General features: G+C 39.1%; 1 protein-coding gene across 6 annotated transcripts in view; it reads right to left on the bottom strand.

The window, feature by feature from the left end:
• The window catches only part of CDH20 (cadherin 20), a 507006-nt gene that overhangs the window by 411601 nt on the left and 73737 nt on the right, over window positions 1-21668 (bottom strand). The window contains exons 2-3 of one of the 6 annotated variants that reach the window (XM_056520978.1): window positions 19313-19419; window positions 13690-13737 (exon numbers count right to left, since the gene is read on the bottom strand). The exons of 4 other annotated variants lie outside the window; for them this stretch is intronic. The gene's annotated coding sequence lies outside the window, so the exon portion shown is untranslated. Of the gene's footprint in view, window positions 1-13689; window positions 13738-19312; window positions 19420-21668 lie in introns of those variants that run through there. One more of the 6 variants, XM_056520979.1, reaches the window with a different exon arrangement.

The raw sequence follows: 21668 nt of genomic DNA, 5'->3' as shown, positions 1-21668 counted from the left end.
AAAGTTTGTGAACCCTTAAGAGTTTTCTGTGTTTTAGAATAGATTTGATTTAAAACTACATATGGTTTTCAAACAAGCCCTAAAAGAACATAAGAAAACTGAAATTGGTCATCTGTGAGTGGCAAAAGTATTTAAAGAACAAGGACCTATAACATTTTGATCTTCACAAGACATGTTTGTTGTCCGAGGACCTCAGAAGAAGAGTTGTTGGTGCTTCTCAGGCTGGAAACTCCACCAATCCATCGGGCTCCATACAGAAGACTGTGGGGGGCCCCAGTGCTTGGAACCCCATGATTTAATCCGTATCCCCTATCCATGGGCATAGCTAGAAACTACAGGGTACATTGTTATCCATCAGCCCTGCAAAACTTACTTACTGTGCAAGTGACTACAGCTCTGATGGGACAGTCAGGAGAATACACAATGATATCAATGACCAGAGTGATGTCTTCTTTGTTTATTTCCTTTTCTTCTCCATCTGTTCCAGAGACCGTGTCCGCTTCCAGCAGAGACTGATGCCTGGGCATCATAGGTTACTCACTTTGTCAGCAGATCCTCATCCTTTGTATAAAGACAATAATCATTATAACTCTGCTACACACTGTGCTTCCCCCCTAAATATAACCCTGCCTGACACTGTGCTCTCTGGATATAATACTGTTACATACCCCTTCCACTCCTGCACTGTCCCCCCCTAGACCCCAAGTCTTCCTACAGACTCCTCTGTTCATCTACCAGCCCCCAAAATTTCCTCTCCACACTCCTCTGCCCACTCTCCAGACCCCTTAGTCCTCTCCAGAAGGCTGTAAGAACATAATACGAGTTGTAGTTGTGTGTATGTATGATAGATGTGTGTATGTATAATAGATGTGTGTACGTATGATAGATATGTGTATGTATAATAGATGTGTGTATGTATAATAGATGTGTGTATGATAGATGTGTGTATGTATATTAGATGTATGTTTGTATGTATGTAGGATAGATGTATGTATAATTGATATATGTATGTAGGATAGATGTATGTATAATTGATATAATGGATGTGTATATGTATGACAGATGTATGTATAATTGATAGATGTATAATAGATGTATGTCTGATAGATGTGTGTATGTATGATAGATCTATGATAGATGTGTGTGTATGATAGACGTGTGTATGTACATGAAGAAAAAGAAAGCAGTCATAGAAAACCATTTAAAATGGAGTTCACAGAGTGGAGGCTCACACATCTCTGGCCAGCTACACTCACCCCTGCAGGGATATTAGGAATGTAGCTGGCAAGAGATTATGAGCCTCCACTCTGTAATGTGTATATGTTGGATGTGTGTAAGAAAGATCGATGATCTATCATACATAAACACATCTATCATACACAAATCTATCATACATGCACATCATACATACACACATCCATCAAACATACATACATACATCATACATACACACATCCGTCATACATAAATGCATCCATTATACATACACACATCCATCATGCATCTATCATACATACACACACATCATACATACATACACACATCATACATACACACATCACACATACATACAACCACACATCATACATACATACATTTACACACACACCATACATAAATATATACACATCATACATACATATATACACACATCATATACATATATGTATATATATATATATATATATATATATATATATATAAACACACACACATATATATATCATACACTTTAGCCCCCCCAGGGGGTTGTGGACTGTTAGCCGGACCTGCTGCTGGACATAGTTTAGTGGCTGGGGGTCCGGTCAACCTTTGCGATCTCTATAACTACGCCACTGCCCCTATCCACAGGATGCGTTTTTTTGTATGAGACTTCTCCTTTAAATTCATTAAATGCTATACAAAAATGTGAAGGGAAAAAGCCAAAGAATAGAAAAGGAAAACAAATAAAGCATTTTTGGCCAGTTTAACCCTTACTCATAATCTACAGAATGTTCTATTTGGATGGTATTTAACAAAGATATCCCTCCCCTCACATATGTTGCTTAATTACATTCGAAAATACGACATTAAAAAACAAGTTGTACAAAAAATCCTAAAGCATACATGGTATAATCATTATGTTATAAAATAAACTAATATTAAAACTATGCACCTTAGGTCAATGTAGAAACAACATATTCCTATAGGATTTCGGAGTAGAAGAGGTTTGCTATAGGGATTAACCCCTGCTCTGGACAGTTCCTAACATGGACAGCATCATAAAAAAGAAACAATATAAAAGAACCAGCTCTTGAAGTAGGATTAGTAAAAGCACAACACAGATGAAACTGTATATAAAAGATGTAACTCACTCCAGGATGTGGGGACTGTGGCCAACACTCTATTACCCCCTACAGGTAGGTGCTCAATACAACCACTCGTGCAGCATCCCAGTAAGTCCCCAGATGAATCCAGCATAAGCATGTATTCCAAATAGGATTTATTACAAACTCCATAAGAATGCCAAAGCAATGAGTTTCTGGAGATATGGCGTGATTCCACCTACTTCGGGCTTAAAAAAACTATACAATAAAGCACATTAATATACTCACAGGTTTCATTGCTTCACCCATCTTCTGTGTACCAGTGGTGTATATAAAACTTCTATTATGTCTCTTCAGGCACACAGGGAACGTCGGTGACGGCACTAGTTCTGCTATATATACCAGAGACGTCACTTACGATCAAAGCACATAGCGCTGTTGACCTCAGTTCAGGTGCATAACGCTACTGACATCGTTTCCGGTTTGGGCGCATGGCGTCCCGTGGCACCAAAATGTGTGTCAACAACAGGAAAATGGAAAAGGGGCCAGCAAGTTCAATCTGGAACGCAAGAATGCACTCTAAAGAGAGAATGGATACCCTCTCGGCACATTTGTTGTAAGAGAAATAGCACCTTTATATTAAAATGTTAAGAGTACACACAAAATGGGATGGAGCACTATGTCAACACACATATATAAAGATTTATTGTTACCAAATAGCACATTGTTTCAAGTATAAAATATAATTAAGTATAAAAATATTGAAAGTAAAATTAACTTCTTAAAAAAATAGAGAGGAAAAAATATCTATAAAAAATATGTAAAATGGATATCGACCTAAATAAACCTAAATAAATTAGGAAATAATATATATATATATATATATTTTTTTTTTACATGCAAAAAGAAAAAATAATATATAAATATAAAAATAATTTATATGAATAGAGTGATATACCTCGTAGAACACCAACTCTAAGGACTCATTGAGACCATATGGACTCAAAGTGTTCAGTTGGAAGATCCAGTACATCTCCCTATGGCATAAACGAGTGAAGTTCTCCACTTGGACAAGTGGGGTCTAGGGGGGTCACTTTTAACCCACAAGGAGCTTTCCCTCATGGTGATTAGAATAGTGTCTAGAGACACTATGTAACTCATATCTATTTTTAATGTTTGATCTGTGTTTATTTAATCTTTGTCCACAAGGGCATTCTAATAATATTATAATAATAAATAAGATATCTGGACTCACAATTAAAAAAATGATTAATAGTATATGATTGGGTCTCCCCTTTGATGTTAACTGCTTAAGGACAATGGACGTATATTGAAGTTCATTGCCTGCTCCCGTTATAGGGAGTGCGCTCAAGAGCTGAGTGCTCTTCATACTTGGTGGGACCCGGTTGCTATCAGCAACCTGGACCCGTGGCTAATGCTGGATATTGCCAATTGGGCTGATGTCCGGTATTAACCCTTTAGATGCCGCGATCAAAGTTGATCATGCCGTCTAAAAGGGAGAAAAGTCCTGGCTAGCTCAGCGGGCTGTTCAGGCCCGCAGGGTTGAAATTGCCCTAACCTGCCTCCTCGCCATCTGATCTGTCTTTGATACTCCAGTTCAGGCAAGCCCCCAAAAGTTACAAAATTAAATTTTTTTTCTATTTTGTCCCACAAATTATAATTTTTTTTGTTTCACTGTAGATTTTGTGGTGGAATGATGAATGTAATTACAAAGTACAATCGGTGGCACATAAAAAAAAAAAAGCCTTCATATGGGTCTGTAGGTGGAGAATTAAAAGCATTATGAGGGCTTAATCTGGGCGGTCCTTTGTGCTATATGGGCAGAACACTTACAACACGTGGAGCCACACCTAAAAACCCCTTTGATACTGTTAAAACCTTTGGTCTTCTGTGTCCGGAGCACTAATGGGGTTACTATGTTTTTTAGAGTATGAGCTCTCTTAAAAATACACCTACGTTTATTGTCAATATTTCTACCCAAGAGAGGGTCCCTAATTAAAATACTCTGGCTCTTCTCTAAAAAAATTCTATAAAATATAATTAGTAAGAAAAACTATATTATAGGATCCTTGATTTTGGGTTTTTTGCTCTATATTTTGAGGTCTATCTAAACAGTCCTCTTGTGTCATGTTTTCTATTTTCCTTTGGGCACCCTCAATCAAAGACTGTGGGTGTCCTTTCTCATGGAATCACTGTTTCAAGATGAACAACTGTTTAATACAATCAACACTAGAGCTACAATTAGTCAATTGCAGACCCCAAACCTTATGATTGAGGCTGCAAATGAATTCCATAAGGGCCACCTCAGTGCCATCCCAAATTATAATAATATCATTGATGAACCAATGATGAAATTTCACGCAGGGATCACAAATACCCCTCTTGAAGACTCCCATATACAGGCTTGCGTAACTCAGGGAAAACTTAGTCCCCATGGCTCTACTGCAAACCTGTAACACGGACATAGGTGTCAGCAAAGAGCACTGTGCTCAGACTGGAAAGAACTACACAATTTCCTCTAAAGCATACAGAAGCTGATAAGTACTGAAATGATTAAGATTTTTAAATGAAGTAATTAACAAATGTGAATAATTTTCTGCCACATTCTGATTTCAAAACCTTTTTCTCCTTCATGTACCCCTTTACTGTAGTTTTAGGTCAAATTCGGCACAAATTTTAATCTTTAAGCTTTACTTTATTTTATTTTTTAAGGCTCATGTATAAAATGGTCTTTTATATTGTTTAAAATTGTTTAAATTATGTAAATTTGCATTTTTTACTGTTGAAATTACTTTTCTATGTACCAAGTGGGGAGCCTAGTGACAAAACCACAAGATGACTTTGCAAGCTGATTGTTAACTTCTTTGTGGTTTGCTAATGGCAGAGCAAATACAACTAGCAGGAAGATAATGCTTTGTGATGCCAATTAAGTAGAATGTAGTCATGTACCACTGGTCATCTTGGACATAACAACGAAAAAAGTCAGTATATATTCTCTAGTATATTCAATTTAATTATCCACTGCTGAAACATTTCACAGTGCTATTCAGACTATGCCTTCAAATTGATTCTTCCTAACATGCATGTATTCATACTCTAGACTCAAATTCACAGAAGGACAATAACTTTGTTTTAGGAATGCAGAAGAATGGAATAGCAACTTATCTGCTGTAGACAAGTCCACTATAATATAAAGCTTAAGTTTCTCTGATAGTATTCCTTAAGGGTAGGGTCACATGTAGCGCATCTGCAACGCATCTCGCTCTGCGGATGCGCCAAAGCCAGTTGCCAAAGCCCTGCTGAGGCCCGGTAGATCTGTTTGTCTGCTTGTAGCAGCTGATTTCCTGCTATGCATCTGCTACTAGCAGGCACTGTGTCTACAGCAGGAAATCCGTTGCTGCAAGCAGAAACACAGAGCTACCTGGCCACAGCAGGGAGGTCGCTCTTGTGACTGCCATTGGCACATCCTCAGCGTGAAATACGCTGCAGATGTGCTATGTGTGACCCTTTTTGGGTATACATATACTGTGCAATAACTGCATATAGGAATTACATGTGGTAATCCAGTGCTTCATTTAGTCTTTGTGTGTACTTGCCCCAAATCTTTGGCAATTCATGGTAAAACACTGACATTTCTGGTAAGCCTGGATTAGTGAGGAAGTGCAGAGAGTTCATATGATGTACAGCTGAAGCACTAAATTATCACTTATCACATCAGGAGTAGGTACCCTAACATACTTCATATGGCTTTGTTGTATTGCTCCAATTCCATGCCATGCTCCTTTGTTAATGTTCTGTATTGTTTGCTTTGTGATGGAATTTGGTTTAAAATATTAATTCCATTCAATCCCTGGTGTACTAACAAAACACAAAATAATCTATTGCTGGGAAGGGTTAAGTAGAGAGAAATTACCATTTTCTCATTTTGATAACATTACAGACTTCCTTGAAATTGCCATTTGAACTGAAGCATGACAATATAATATAAAGGAAAATCAAACCTTTGTTATTCCCACAGGAATAACCACAGAATTGCAACTTGACCTGCCATGCTGAGGTGTCTACCTACTTATCATTAGGAAAGGGCCCCTTTCTACTTCACAAAGGACCTATCAGTTCTGTATTTCTTAAAAGACATGGCCTAAATACTATATTTATAGAGGCTATACTTGTTCAGCTTAATCTCATTATCCAAGTACTTGCAGAATTATAGCCTGCAGCATTTGACACAGGTTTCCTTTTCATACAGCAACATTGCTGTTTGGGGAATTTTAAGGTAAATTTTAACTTTGAAAAAAATTGAATAATATTTTTACGTTTACTGTATGTGGAAGGATGTGAATATTACTGCATACGTAATTTTTTTTTATATAAAGCTCGCACATGTAGTTTTCAGATTGACTATTTAAATACTGGCATTGTTGACAATGTGGATCCAAAGATTCAAAAAAGCAATTCATGAATTGTATCTCATGTATTTTATAAATGTATGAAAAACCTTGATCAGTTATGAATATCCAGTATATATTTTATTTACAGTGATGCTTTATTGACTTATAAATGACAATCGCTTTATTGACTTATAGGAGTATTATCATCTCAAGCATGTATGACATGTCTACAGGATCCAACCTCTGAGACCTGCATCTATCTCTAAAACAAAGGTCTCTCAGCACCTCTTTACCTGGTGGATGGGATTCTAAAAACAGTTAAGTGGCTTGGTATACACAGTTTATGTAACTCCCATAGGCGTTGTTAAGAGATGCATGAGCAGAATAGCACTGCACACTATAAACAGCATAACTGTGCTGTTCGAGCCACTGGCCACTGACAGTGGTCCTTGTATGAGGTGTGTGGGACCCGCTTCTGTTAGACATTTTATACAAGACTATATGAGTATGCCACAGGTTTTAAATGGTATTATACAAACAATTTCTTTTTTTTTATATTCTATGTTTTTTTATACATTATACAGATTTTTTGAGATATTGTCGATATGAATTAGATAAATATACATTTTATAAGCCATGATTACTATAAAAAGGAAATAAAAATTTTCTTCTGAAATATATTAGAAAGGTTAATGTTTTGCCCATCCCATGACAGCGTTGATGTGAAGAGATATCAACACTATCAGATGGCAAAACATTAACCTTTCTAATATATTTCAGAAGAAAATTTTCTTTCCTTTTTATAGTTATCATAGCTTATAAAATTATGGCTATGTCCAAGCTGAAGCACAGGCATGGACAAAGAAAGTCCTGTGAGGGTGAGCTAGCACTTCTCTGTCTGATAGGACAAGATAGAGCACAGAAGAGTACTATCAGACAGAAGATGGCACAGAGGAGTTCTGTCAGACAGGAGAGAGTACAGAGGAGTCCTATCAGACAGGAGAGAGTACAGAGGAGTCCTATCAGACAGGAGAGAACACAAAGGAGTACTATCAGACAGAAGAGAGCACAGAGGTGTACTATCAGACAGGAGAGAGTACAGAGGAGTCCTATCAGACAGGAGAGAACACAGAGGAGTACTATCAGACAGGAGAGAGCACAGAGGAGTACTATCAGACATGAGAGAGCACAGAAGAGTCATATCAGACAGGAAAGAGCACAGAGGAGTTGTTACGCCGAGCGCTCCGGGTCCCCGCTCCTCCCCGGAGCGCTCGCAACATCCTCGCTACTGCAGCGCCCCGGTCAGACCTACTGACCGGGTGCGCTGCGATACCGCCCCCAGGGCGCGCGCGCGCCGAGTCTCTGCGATTTAAAGGGCCACTGCGCCACTGATTGGCGCAGTTGGTCTAATTAGTGTCTTCCCCTGCACTCCGTTGCCGGATCTTGTTGCCCTTGTGCCTAGTGAAAGCGTTCCCTTGTGTGTTCCTAGCCTGTGTTCCAGACCTCCTGCCGTTGCCCCTGACTACGATCCATGCTGCCTGCCCTGACCTTCTGCTACGTCCGACCTTGCTCTTGCCTTATCCCTTGTACCATGCCTATCTCAGCAGTCAGAGAGGTTGAGCCGTTGCCGGTGGATACGACCTGGTTGCTACCGCCGCTGCAAGACCATCCCGCTTTGCGGCGGGCTCTGGTGAAAACCAGTAGCTACTTAGAACCGGTCCACCAACACGGTCCACGCCAAACCCTCTCTGACACAGAGGATCCACCTCCAGCCTGCCGATCCGTGACAGGAGTCCTATCAGACAGGAGAGCGCACAGAGGAGTACTGTCAGACAGGAGAGTGCACAGAGGAGTCCTATCAGCCATGATTTCTATAAAAAGAAAATAACGTTTTCTTATGAAGTATATTAGAAAGTTTAATGTTTTGCCATGATGTACAACATGTAAAAATATTTTTTATCTCATCTGGCAGTGCCCGTTTAAGTATCATTAGCAGTATACAAGTATCCATATCAGTACAAAAGTATCAGTAGTAGCAGAACAGTGGAGTAAAGAGCTTACTTGTAGCAGAAAGCACAGTAATCTCACAAGTAGTATGTGGAAAGGCTAGGCTTATATTGGAAGTCCAGGGGTAGAGTCAATGAAGAAAGCAAGGCTATAATTTAGTGAGGGAGCGACGCCTACACTCTGCTGCTATTGTAGCACATGGGCATAGGCTTTCATGTCACTAGGACTTTAGAGTGAAGATTTATGAATATTCACCAGATGGGCAGGAATATGAGACTACAGAGAAAGGAGACAGGGAATCTCGGAAATCCAGCTCCAGATTAGCCTTCTAGCAACGGAGACTATAACTCTGCATCCGATCCAGCAATTTATGCAAGTGATACATTGTTTTACTCAGGTCAGCCTGCACTATAATCTTGTATATTGGGTTTAGCGCAAAAAGTACAAAATACATAATATGAAGTTTACAAAAATATGTAATCATGAATTTTTTTTTTATAGAAAACATTATACATGTTACCAAAGTGAGGTTTTATTTTCTGCTATACTGTAGCTCACTTTATATTTTTAGCTAGTAAATTATGCTGGTATCCCTCAAAGGTTTTTTTTACAATGTAATTGCAGCAAAAGCAGCATATAAATGGCTTAATTACACAAATTGTTAATTATAAAGCATTATCTGCATTACAGAAAATGTAGTCACTGTGATTAAGTATTTAACAAAGAGAAGCATCGTGAAATAAGTAAAGATTGTACATTTCCATCTATTCCTGAATATACTTAATGTCACATTGTTTCCTATAGTACGACAAATTGCTATTTTAAATACATATGTATTAGTAATTGATGCTAGTTGTATGTATACATTATGTACTTGGATGATTAGATGTACATACAATAGAAAATGTACTTAGTATAAAGGAGAGTATTATGAGTTATAAATGTGACATCAAAGCAGCTGTATGTATCTTTTCATATGAACCCTGTTTGCTGCTGGTTGTTTAATGTATTTGCCACTTTTTATCATAATTAGTCTGGAGACCAAATGTATGTAAATCCTAAGGTCTTCGAATATGATGTTTAATTAACCATTGAATGCTTTATTTTAAATCTAAATTGTAACTTCTTAAGATACTTAAGATGTCCATCACAGGACAAACTGTACTTAGTGAACATATTTAACATATCCTAATTTCGTTTTAGATTTCTTCAAGCCACATTTCTGAGGGTTGCAATGGGAGCTTTAGAGTGGACCTGCGCAGAAAGAATTGACATGTCACTTAAGTTTTTTGACGATTCACCACCATTGAAGTCAACAGCAGGTGCTTTTTATTATTTTTATTTTTACAGTTAACTTGCCATGATGGTTTCCTTTTATAAAATTATGTGATTCAGGGTAACATGAACATGTTGGGACAATAATAAAAATAGTAATAATAACAATTATAAACAGGTATAACTGAGAAAAATAACTATATCTTCCTCTGAACTTGCAAGTAAAAATATAAATCTTAGTTCAAGATTTTTACCTAGATCATTGTGCTTTTTTGTTTTACTATTTGTTATAAGCTTGGTGTTTTTCTTTGGGGTTACATTTTTAAGGTTTGTTATTTGGAGGCATTGTATTACCAGGTATTGCATGGTAAAGAATACATTTGTAGCACAATTTACTCTCTGTAACAATCTCCATACATATAATCATATTCTTCTGTACTGTAAACAAGGTTGATGTAGTCAGTAATTAGTATAACAGCCATGGAATTTAAACTTTATAATCTTCTCCCAAACAACTTGAATTATCATACAAAAGTAAACTAGAAATTGCATTTCTAAGGTTATTTCACTTTGCATATGTAGTTCTTATTGTTTTTCAAATGAACAGCCTTTTAGTATTATTAATCCTTTATTGTTCCTTTATATTTTCTATTTAACCCCTGTACGTATGACAATGTACGTAAATGTACGTCATGGTGCCGTGGTACTTAGAGCACCATGACATACATTTACGTCATGTACATGACTGAGAGCACCAGAGCGGTGCTCACATCATGCATGGCAGTTCCCGGCTGCTGTCAGCAGCCAGGGACCTGCCGGTAATGGCGGACATCAGCAATTGCACTGATGTCCCCCATTAACCCCTCAAATGCCATGATCAATACAGATCACGGCATCTGAGGCAGTGCGGCACTTAAATTGGATGATCGGATCGCCCGTAGCACTGCCGCAGGGATCCGATCATCCAGCATGGTGGCCGAAGGTCCCCTCACTTGCCTCCAGCCGTCTTCAGGGGTCTTCTGCTCTGGTCTGAGATCAAGCAGACCAGAGCAGAAGATCGCCGATAACACTGATCAGCGGCCTATGCATAGCACTGAACAGTATTAGCAATCAAATGATTGCAATAAATAGTCCCCTATGGCAACATAAAAAGTGTAAAAAAAAGTTTAAAAAGTTTTTAAAAAATTTAAATCCCCTCTCCCAATAAAAATGTTAATCGGCCCTTTTGCCCATTTTACCCCCAAAAAGCGTAACATGTTTTATAAAAAAAACATATTTGGTATTGCCCCATGCGTAAATGCCCAAACTATCAAAATATAATGTTAATTATACTGTATGGTAAGCGGAGTAAACGTAAACATAAAAAAAATTTCAGCTTTTTTGTCACATTTTATTCCCCCAAAAAGTTATAAAAAGTGATAAAAAAATAAAAACTACAGATCACGGTGCATATGCCCTTATATCGATCCATATACGGAAAAATTTGAAAGTTATAGGTGGTCAAAATAGGGCAATGTTAACTATACTAATTTTGTTAAAATAGTTTGAGATTTTTTTAAGCAGTACAATTATAGAAAAGAATATATCATGGGTATCATTTTAATCGTATTGACCCACAGAATATAGAAAACATGTAATTACTGTAAAGTGTACAGTGTGAAAACAAAACCGTCCAAAATTTGATAAGTTGCGGTTTCTTTTCAATTTCTTCACATAAATAATATTTTTTGGGTTTCTCATTTTATGGTGAAATAAGTGATGCAAAAAATAAGCCATAATATGAGTCTGTGTATGAAAATATAAAAGAGTTATGATATACCATGTAGCAAGGAAAGGTAGAGGAGAGCACTATTGCTAAATACCCGCTAAGTAAGAAAAAAGGATATATGTACCGAAATGGATGCAGGTCCATCGAGATGAGTGACATCGGTGGGGTGCATGCAATATAGTGGCAGTAACTAGAAATGTCACATGAAGAACAATAGCATGTACTCACTGCAGGAGATGTGTCTATACGTCCGGAGGTCTGGGGTCTCAGGGGAGCATCAGGTAGATACTAAAGTGCTCAGAGGCTACGCCGATCGTTTCACACGACTTTGCGCGCTTCTTCCGATCTCCGGCGTAAAACGACCGGCATAACCTCTGAGCGCTCGCTATCATTTTTTGCCTTTATATTTAATGAATTCAGTCCCAACAGTGTTAGAAAGAGTATAAGGAGATTTTTAGATGATTGAAAATGGGGGGTGTATAGAAGAAAGTTGATAATAAGACCATCCCTGAAGTAATAACTGCATGACTAGGTAATGTTTAATATGCTCTCTTAGTGCCCAGGGGTTAAGCAATGAACCTTCTATACTTGCTTTCAAAGTTAAACACAGTGGCTATCAGATAGACATCACTAATTTAATTTCCCTTTGTCCTCCAACATTTGGGGCTAGGGGAGTAGTATGCCTCTTTGAGGAGACCACCAAACGTGCATATGAAGTCTAACATGCCATTCAATGCTCAATGAGAAAAAAAAGTGTGCAAAGCTTCTCATTTCCAGAAGAAAATCTACAATACCACCTACTGGAACTATCTTTACATCAATGATCAATCCTTAAAGAGCCTTAAAACATGATTAGGGATTATATGGCAAATCTTAAATCACTGTAGAATGGGGAGTTTTCATTTGTAGAGTTTCCAGGTGTTTCAGGGGTTCTTGCCTCTTGTCAGAACAGAGTGGGGTGCCCGAGGGCACCCTGCTCTGTTCTAAAAAGAGGCAAGAACCCTGAAACATCTGTCGAAAAATAAGGAACTCCCCTTTTGGAGGAGATTCTGGTTTGGCATATAATCTCTAATTCTAAACCGATATTGATTCAGAAGACCGTCCAGCTCTTTTATTAAAATGCCAATATCCTTATTATAGCATATTCACCCATATAGTGTCTCAAAACCAGATCACGTGTTTCATTGTAAACTTTATGTTACAATATCAAATATTGAAAACTTTGCTTTATTGTTATGATAAACAGGTACTGCAAAGGACAAACAGTAGATGCACACACTGATCATTGCATTGCCTATAAAAGAAGCACAAAAAACATAGCTTATTGCTGACATAAACACAGAAAAGTTTTCAAAAAATGTTATTGTATCATTTCATGGTTTCTCAATGTATGTATAAGTGCCTTAGTAAAATACATTAAAGGTATGTGTACAAATAAAATGCTTTTGTTGGTATTTTTGAGACAAATAATTCATCATACTGACTCTCAAACAGTAACCTCATTTTGGCTTTATAACAGATGGTTATTGCTCTATATTGGCAATGTTCTTTTGCTGAATAGATTGCTCTGATGTCACAAGCTATATTTATAGCAGTATACAGTCATTTCTGCAGTACTTAGGCAAAGGCAACAAACAATAAATATACAATCTACACCGCAGTGCTTTATAATTTACTTTAACTATGTATAAATAGTTTCATTTTTTATACAGATCTTATTGTATGATTGTCTTGGAATCAAAAAACGTGAACTTAAGGGATTCATCTTCATTAAAAATCTTTCATCAGGTTGTTACACGTAGAAATACACAGTCAAGTAGGATCTCTAATAACAGAAATCAAAACTGAACACAGAGAAATGGGGGGAAGGACATAGCTGCTGCTATGTGCCGAAGAGGGGAAGAAAGCTTGGGTTGTGTACCTGAAAACCGTAAGCATGTCTCTGTCCTCCAGCGGAGCTGCACTGTACCTGAAAGGTAAATCAAAGCTTACTTTTCATGTCAGCAGCTGGGTTCAGTGCTAAGTGTAACCCCTTTCTTGCTGTGCATCAATAACCACTTCTCCCTCAACATGCCGTCTATAATAGTGTGCTGTAAATAATTTCCAGACACAGTGCTAGACTTTTAAATCCAGTGCACTTTCACCAGCACATGGTATAGCAAAGAGAAGAAGTTCTGTGTGTCACGATTCGGCTGGCAGGAGGTGGATCCTCTGTGCCAGAGAGGGATTGGTGTGGACCGTGCTAGTGGACCGGTTCTAAGTTACTACTGGTATTCACCAGAGCCCGCCGCAAAGCGGGATGGTCTTGTAGCGGCGGTAGTAACCAGGTCGTATCCACTAGCAACGGCTTAACCTCTCTGACTGCTGAAGATAGGCGCGGTACAAGGGAGTAGACAAGAGCAAGGTCGGACGTAGCAGAAGGTCGGGGCAGGCAGCAAGGATCGTAGTCAGGGGCAACGGCAGGAGGTCTGGAACACAGGCTAGGAACACACTAGGAAACGCTTTCACTGGCACAATGGCAACAAGATCCGGCGAGGGAGTGCAGGGGAAGTGAGGTATACATAGGGAGTGCACAGGTGAACACACTAATTAGACCAACTGCGCCAATCAGTGGCGCAGTGGCCCTTTAAATCGCAGAGACCCGGCGCGCGCGTGCCCTAGGGAGCGGGGCCGCGCGCGCCGGGACAGGACCGACGGAGAGCGAGTCAGGTACGGGAGCCGGGGTGCGCATCGCGAGCGGGCGCCACCCGTATCGCGAATCGCATCCCGGCTGGGGGCGGTATCGCAGCGCACCCGGTCAGTAGATCTGACCGGGGCGCTGCAGTAGTGAGGATGTTGCGAGCGCTCCGGGGAGGAGCGGGGACCCGGAGCGCTCGGCGTAACACTGTGCTGTCATTTACCACATAATTACAAATATGGAAGTGCCTATATGAGTACCATTAGCAAACAGTTCAGCTTTGGTTTTGCCTCCTGAAATGGAGAAAATAAAAAATAGCTGTACAACATTAAGGGGGACTCTTAGGGGCTCTATAACAGCAATAAAAACACTTAAAGGAAAACAGTCAGTAAAGTCCCCCCCCCCCCACCCCCCGCAGTAACCAGAGGTACTGGCTGGTAGTGTGAGGGACGCTGATCAATTTGCTCCCTACCATGCCTGGATCTGTCCTGCTGTTCTCCCGTTATCTTCATTCTTCATTTTTCTAGATATGCAAATGAGCTGCTAACTGGCACGGGCACCTTCTTGCACTCTGATCTCTGACGTCAGCGCCGCTCATCCGCCGCACTGCCCGGCTTATGAATATTCACTCCCTCCGACTGTTGTCCCCCCCCCCCCCGCTCTGTACTTGACTCCACTGGACTCCACCCACTAAGGCTACTAACATGCCTGCCTTCATTTTATTTAACAAATAATATATTACCCTGTAACTTGACCTGTAAATAAACATATTTGCCATACAGTGTGTAGTTATCTTTTGTGAAACTATAAATCCCAGCATGTCCACACAGCATTTTGCTGTTTTGGCATGCTGGGAGTTGTAGTTTTGCAATTATGTTCAAAGTTACTTGATCTCTAGGTATTGACACTATATTACATACCTCCATGTCCCTATATTTTGTATCTTTACTTTAAAAAAAAATGTGTTCCATAAAATTAGATTGTAAAAGCAATACCTCTGCCTTCACACTGGCATACTAGTAAGCCAAGGATCTATAGTAGTGGTGGCAGATTATAACAAGTAAAGAATGACTGTAAAAAATGCTCTTATTCCCACAGTATATGTCTTGATTGATGAAAGCCCTGATCCTGACAGTTAAGATTTAATGTTTTAATTCATGAAATGATCTTTTGAGGACATAGACATTTCTGTGTGTGAGAGATCATATCATCTGAAAATACTCATTAACTGATAAAAGAATTGGGTGTGACACTAGGCCATACAGTGTACTGCACATGTCCAGAGAGATACATTAACAAGTTAAGGACGCAGGCGTACGGGTATGCCCCCGTTCCCAAATCCTTAAGGACTCAGGGCGTACCTATACGCCCTGCTACAGGCAGCCAGGACCCACGTCTAATGACGGGCACCGCCGATTGGGCCAATGCCCGGCATTAACCCTTTAGACGCCGCAATCAAAGTTGATCATGGCGTCTAAACTGAAAATAAAACTATCCCGATCAGCTTACTGGACGACGGAAGGGTCCTCACCTGCCTCCTTGGCGTCCGATCAGTGATCTATTGATCCATGCCTATGCATCAGGCGGGAGCAGCAGAGCGCCGATAACACTGATCAGTGCTATGCTATGGCATAGAATTGAATAGTGTATGCAATCAAAATATTGCATGGTATAGCCTCCTGAGGGGGCAAAAAAAAAAAGGTAAATAGTGATTTAAAAAATTAGAGAATAAAAGTGAATAAGCCCCCCCAATAAAAGTTTAAATCACCCCCTTTTCCAATTTCTAAATAAAATAATGTAATAAAAAAAATTATCATATGTAGTACCGTCGTGTGCGTAAATGTCTGAACTATTAAAATATAAGGTTAGCTAAACCACATAGTCAAAGGCATACATGTAAAAAAAAATACCAAATTCCAAAACTGTGAGTTTTTGGTCACTTCATATACCATAAAAATATTAATAAAAAGCGATCAAAAAGTCCAATCAAAACAAAAATGGAACTTATAAAATCTACAGACCACAGTGCAAAAAATAAGCCCTCATATATCCCCATATGCGGAAAAATAAAATTTTGGTGCTTGTAGTCATAATTTTTTTAAAGTAGTAAAATATATAAAACCTACATAAATTGGGTATTCCTGTAACCATATGGACCTGCAGAATAAATATAATGGCCCTTATTTCCTAAGAGTGGAGTGTAGGTTTCATTGTGGGTTTTAATTCCCTACAATTTATTTTCCACAGTATTTACTAAGGTTTCCCTACATTTTCCACTTTCCCTACACTTAGCTTTTTTTAAACATGCTCTGATCTGTCGGGTTTTCCTCAGCTCAAATCCACCACATTTTATATGGAAACCATAGTAAATATGTTGGGTTTTTGTGAAAATGTCGGGAACATGCCCCTTTTTGGAGACCAAGCCCCCTTTTCCCGGAGGCCACGCTTCTTTTTCGGGTTTTCTTAGCAAAAGGGAGAGTTAGTCAGGGTTTTTTCAATTCTGGCGCAAATTCTAGCGCAGGCAGAATTTCTGGCGCAATGCGACAGAATCTGGCGCACAACCAGACAAAACATGTCAGGTTTGCAATAGCAAATGAGGGCCAATGTGTAATTTTTACCAAAAATTGCACTGTGTAGAAACGGAAGCCGTAAAAATTAGCAAAATTGGCGTTTTTTTTTCCATTTCACGCCACAAATATTTTTTTTGTTTTGCCGCAGATTATGTTATAAAATAAGTAATGTCAGTACAATTGGTGATGCAAAAAACAAGCCCTTATAGAAGGCTGTAGGTGCAAAATTGAAAGCGTTATGATTTTTAGAAGATGAGGAGGAAAAATCGAAAGTGAAAAGACTAAGATTGTTTTGAGTCCTTAAAGAACAACTGTAGTGGTACCGTTTTACATATGCCCGTGCCCGGGCCTCAAAAATAAACAAAATGAACTCATACATACCTTCCTACGAGCCCCCTTTGGTCCGGCACAGGCCTCAGGGTCCGGCAGTGCTGACGTCATTCCACTTTCTGGGGACGGGGAAGCCGCAGAGCCATCGGCGTATCACCGGCCGCAGCGATGTCCCGCCCCGGCTGGTGATAGGCTGAGCCGACTGTCATGTAAGGAGCTCTAGCCGGCTTCTTACATGACAGTCGGCTCAGCCTTTCACCAGCCGGGGAGGGACATCGCTGCGGCTGGTGATACGCCGACGGCTCTGAGGCTTCCCCATCCTCAGGGAGTGGATTGATGTCAGCACTGCCGGACCGTGAGGCCTGTGCCGGACCAACGGGGGCTCGTAGGAAGGTATGTATGAGTTTATTTTGTTTATTTTTGAGGCCCGGGCACGGACATATGTAAAATGGTACCACTACAGTTGTCCTTTAAGGGGAAAATGGTCTGAGTCCTTAAGGGGTTAAGCTCAGGGGGTATAAAAGCTTGATACACCTCATCATTAGGCTGCCTTTTTGGAACTATTCAGAACTGCTGCTACTCAACTTACTTGAGAAAGTTGTATATATTTACAGAATTTTAAATACATGCATATTATAAAAATGTATAATTTCCTATTCTATAAATAAATACATACATTTATTATAAGCTGCTCATACCCTACAAGCCTGTTACTGTTGACCGCCACATCAGTTACATTGTCCTTCCCTAGTATTTAGTTACTAGTATTTAGTTCTTCTGCTTCTTGGAGCTGCTTTATTGTCTTTCATGTCTTCAGTTATTTTAAGGTTTGAAAATATTCTCAAAATATTATTTATTTTAAGTTTTTTCAATAAGTTTATAGTTTCCTGGGCCTCCCGTGTCATCTAAAATAGGCATGTATGTACCTCTCTGATCAGTTAACCTTCTTTTCCTTAATTTGCTTTTTCATGGAAGCCAAACAAATGCTGAATTGCTTCAATACATACAGTACTTGTGTACAGTGCACTGCAATAATATAGCAGCCATACCTCTTTTTACACACGAAAATATATACATACCAATTTAAGATACCAAGGCACTATGTCTAGGCAACTTATTTGTACAGAAGCAGTATCTAATAAATTGCTACTTTTCTATACAGAAACATTGTGCAGCGGTCAGAAGATAATAAAATGTTATCAAACTATATGCATATCATTGCACATAATAAATACCAGTGTTCGGTATTTTGTTTCAGTAAGTGTGTTTTTCAAATGTGCTATCATATAATGGAAAATTGTTCGTCTGAACACTTATTTTAATAGTACAAATACACAATAAGAATTATAACAAAGTTGTCTTAATTTTGTCATGCTGACTAAGCTGAAGCTCTAGTATTTTATTTTTGTTAGGTTGCATATGGGGTGTTAGACTTGTTGCAGAAAATAAATAAATCCTAGAATCCACTAAATCTGTTTAATGTGCACGGTGGAAGCACAACAACTATAAAAAGTGGATAGTTGCAGGAATGTGTACAATTGACCGTCATCTCCTTGCTTCACAGATAATTTTGCTTAGCTCAAAATCCCTACTATCTTTCCTAAACAGAAATGCCTCTAGATTCATTACACCTCAGACATGCTTTTTTTTTTACCATTCATGAAAAATTATACGGTAGAGTATACCGTTGCTTAACTATGCATCAAACATACAGAACTTGGGACATTTATTTATTAAATAATTCTAGCTCTGTCAATTTTTGTTAATACTAAAACTAAATGTACAAATGCAAATTTGGCAGGTATTTGGAGACCTGAGTTATAAGGCAAAATCGGGGGGAAAATGTTGTTTTTTAAAGATTAGTGGCATCCAGTATTGGTATAAAGGTGCATAGGTAGCAGTCACATCCAGGTTTTGGTGAAAGATCCCTTTGCCACATAAGAAGATAACAGATTTAAAACTTCTACCTGAGTTGTTTTGCATTTGGAAGCTTTAAGTGACACCTCTGCTTCCATGACCTCAGTCACTCTCAGGCTAGATTCACATCTGCATCAGAGGTTTAGTTAAAGCGTACCTGTCATAGTGCAAAAAAAAGAAAAAAAGTGATCTGTTACTCAGGACCCAATCCTGATCATGTGCATATAATTTTTATGTGTCTCGGACCTATATATCCAGAGATATAAGCATTTATCTGCTGGTGAGTTACTTTTTCATTGTGCAGGCTGGAGGAGGCGTGTCAGTCTGTCTCCCTCACAGGAGCAAGCCTGGGCAGTCAGCCAATCAGTACTCTCTACTCTGTAACCCTTTCCTCTCTGGTTTTATGCTGTGTCATGTGTCAGAGGAAGATACTTGGAGCGTGTCTGCAGTAATCAGAAGACATTATGGTAAATTAATAACAGGATAAAATGTATAAATATAAGAATAGATCTTTATAAAATTAGTGCAAGGATTTTTTAGATAAAAGTACAGCATTTTTATGAATACATGTTCTATCTGTTTTATCTTCTCCTAGTAAAGCTGGATGCTAATCAGCATAGCTGTCACTATGTGTGTCATTCATCTTTCACAGACTCCTGAATGTCTGATTAACTTCTTAGTCATTCAGGAGTCCGAGAAAGCTTTGACTATTTCAGCATGCTGGGAGTTGTAGTTTAGTAACAAATGAAGCTGCAATGTTTGTAAATAACTGTGTTAGAGCAGTGTTGCCTCCAGCTGTTTTAAAACTACAGCTCCCAGCATGTCCACACATCCTTTATCTGTAATTTTGCATACACAATAGAAATCTCCTATACTGGATACCGGTATGCTTTACGGCCGGTCTGGCTAAAAGACAGGCAACCCCTAGTGGTGGCTATTTTGAGCTTGAATTTCAGGTGAAAATAAAAAATGTTTTTAACAGGTGTATATTGTGAAATGTCATATTATAATGAGTCCTGCAATATATGAAAAGTTTTTAACAATGACAGTGCCTCTTTCAGAGCCAACTGTCCAGAATCCAGAAATGCCATGACAAAACCCCATCAAAATCCATTGAAGTCAATAAGGCTTGTGTGTCTCATGTGATAAAACCATCATTATAATAATTTTTATTTTAAAAAGATCAGAAAAGCTGATGCAGGTTCTGAAACTTGCCTTACCTATTCATTGGATCATTCTCAATAATCCAGCTCTGGTTCCTGTTCCATAAGATCAGGGCTTGACTCATCTCTATTAGCCCTCAGGATAGACTTTTTGGAAATGTGTATTGAGCTCCCCATGCCCATGTTACACAGACCGAGTTTAACTTTATAAAAATATAGTGACGAATAATATAGTGATGAATCTTACTCAAATAGAGTGACATCAGGCATACTACATTTAATTAAATGCAATTATTTCAATGACTGCTAAGCTGGGGGCCATTAATATAACATGTATCACCTATCTATTCAATAGATAAAAAATATATGTAGTTTGAGAACTCCATTAAGGCTTCTTATAAGTTAAAACTGGGTTTTCAGCAGGATGCATCTTTCAGAGTAGTCTCATAGACTCAGAAAGCAAAAATACATGGTTGAGACAAGTACCTAAATTGCCAGTTTGAGTCAATTTTTTTCTTAGCAATCAAGGACAGAAGTCAAATTGCCGTATCTGTTAAAACTTGAAAGCAGGGTCTAAGTATTCCCTTGATATTTTTCCTTTATCCCTCTTCAGGATCAGGAGCTGGATTTCAGCTGCAGGAAAGATGCCAGGTTGCTTCCAGCAAGAGTGGTCCTGGTTAGATGTTAGCCAGAAACACTTTGGGACCAATCACTGAGTATGCAGGCAGTAGGGGCCAACTGACGCTGTAGGTGGTAGTAGCATAGCAAATTAGAGTTCAATGTTGCAGAGCTAACAGTGTTATAGCAGACCTTAGTTCATAGAACTGCTGACTTGAAAAGCCCAAATACAGCCAGGTGGTGTAGGTTTGATGAAAGCATGGTCAACAATCCAGGTCAGGTATAGGAAGTCAGCGGAATCAGGCTGAGGCAGAGTGGGGAAACAGGTTTGAGTCAAACACAGGAACACAGGATAGGAACAATAGCAGACAACTTTGCTTATTAGTGAAACTACACTATTGGTCAGGCATCAGAGGACTTGTGGAGCAGAGTTATACAGGCCGTTTTTGTCAGGGATTGGCAGGGGAAGGAAAACAGGAATGTTATCTGGCACTTAAAGGGGCAGTCTGTGTACATATGCAACCCCTACGGGATTGCATGCAACAGAGCGGGAGAGCAGCTTGTCCACAGCCTATAACAAGGGGGGTGTACTAAAAGCATGGCACTGTACTGGTAAACAATGGCA

The sequence above is a fragment of the Hyla sarda genome, chromosome 5, assembly GCF_029499605.1.
Source record: "Hyla sarda isolate aHylSar1 chromosome 5, aHylSar1.hap1, whole genome shotgun sequence".
NCBI classification, from domain to species: Eukaryota; Metazoa; Chordata; class Amphibia; order Anura; family Hylidae; genus Hyla; species Hyla sarda.
Note: the sequence above shows the minus strand (reverse complement) of the source record. Positions and strands in the feature narration are given on the sequence as shown.